Genomic DNA, 1563 nt, shown 5'->3' on the forward strand with positions numbered 1-1563 from the left:
GACAGAGTGAGATTCCATCTCTAAAAAACAAAAACAAGATAGTAATAATGGGGCTTTTTGACAGGAGTGATGGCAGTCTGTGGTCACTGACCGTGGGCATGTCAGCCACGGTGACAGGTTAGGTCAGCTCGATTTCTAACCTGAGTTGAAAGTTCAGCTCATTAATTTCCAGCCTTCTTTGATTCACAAGCTTCCTTACACAGAAGCTTTGGTGTGTAACTTTTTTTTTATTTATAGCTCAAATCTAAGCGTTTGTTAAAAATTTTCAGTTTTTTTTCTTTGACCCATGAGTTACTTAGAAGTGCATTTTCTGTTTCAGATAATGTCTGGGTAAGGCTCAAGTCGAAAAATTGCTGACCCTGTAAACATTTTTTAAAAAGGAAAAGAAAAATTGCTTTGTGGTCTAGTTCATGGTCAGTTTCATAAATGTCACATCAATTATGTAAAAATAATGTGCTATGTTCTCTAATTGTATTGTTAAAGATATTCATTAAGCGTATCTCCTCACAGGTTATTTTGTCTGCTTGATTAATTACAGGAAGGTAGACTACTCACACCAGAAAGATTATTTGTCCACTTCTCCTTCCTTTTGTCACTTTCTGCTTCATATAGTTGAAATTATACTATCATTTGCATCAGAACAATTAGATATAATTTTCCCTTGGAATTGTAAAAATGTTAAAAAAGGAACAATATCCAGTGCTGCAAAGCATTTGGGAAAATGAGTTGTTTTATAAATTGTTGTGGGAGGCTTGAATTGTAACATCTTTTGAGATATTTAGTCATGTCTATGTGAATTTTGCTATCCTTTTTCCAATTTTTCTTTGGCCTTTTTTTGTTTTTTTTGACAATCTGTATTCCATCTTATTACACATGTGCCATTAGAATGTATGTCTTGAATTTTTTTTTTAAGTATCTAAATAAAAAATATTTATAAAAATTCAGCTTTCTCTTAGTGAAGCCATGGTCAATCTATTGAATCCATCAACCTGTGACATTCCACCTTGTCACAGCCATTCTGGCTTCTGGGACTGGTGTCTTCTCCTCCATCTCCCCCTGGGACAGATTCTGTCAGCGTTTCACCAGTATTGGTGAAGGGCCTTCAGTAAGCCATTTCTGTTATGTGATGGCAGTCTCCGTGTCTGTCCTTCCTGCTGGGCTATGTGCTCCATGTAGGCTGAGGCCTGTCTTGCTCCACCCTGGCTCTATCCCCGGCACCAAGGGGATACCTGGCACATCCCTGGGGCCTGCTATGACACCCTGCTTTGTTTCTCTGTGGTTGCCCCACCCCATGAGGAATCTCCCTTGCTCTGCTGCACCTAGTGGCTTTAGGACTGAATTGTTCAGGAAGGGAAAGGAGCAGAGCAGTGGTTTTTGAAAAAAATATTTTAACTGTGGAAATTTTTGTGCAAGCAAAATTTTGGACAGATTATGTAAAACAGAGCTGCTCTGGTTGAAGAGAGAATGAAAGAGCAAGAGATAGAGAGATGGAGGAAGAGAGGGAAATAGAGAGAGAGAGTCTTTGGCCTTTTATTTTCCTTGGCGATTGTTAGAGTTGTTTTA

This window comes from Propithecus coquereli, unplaced genomic scaffold (assembly GCF_000956105.1).
Source record: "Propithecus coquereli isolate 6110/MARCELLA unplaced genomic scaffold, Pcoq_1.0 Scaffold358, whole genome shotgun sequence".
Taxonomy (NCBI): Eukaryota; Metazoa; Chordata; class Mammalia; order Primates; family Indriidae; genus Propithecus; species Propithecus coquereli.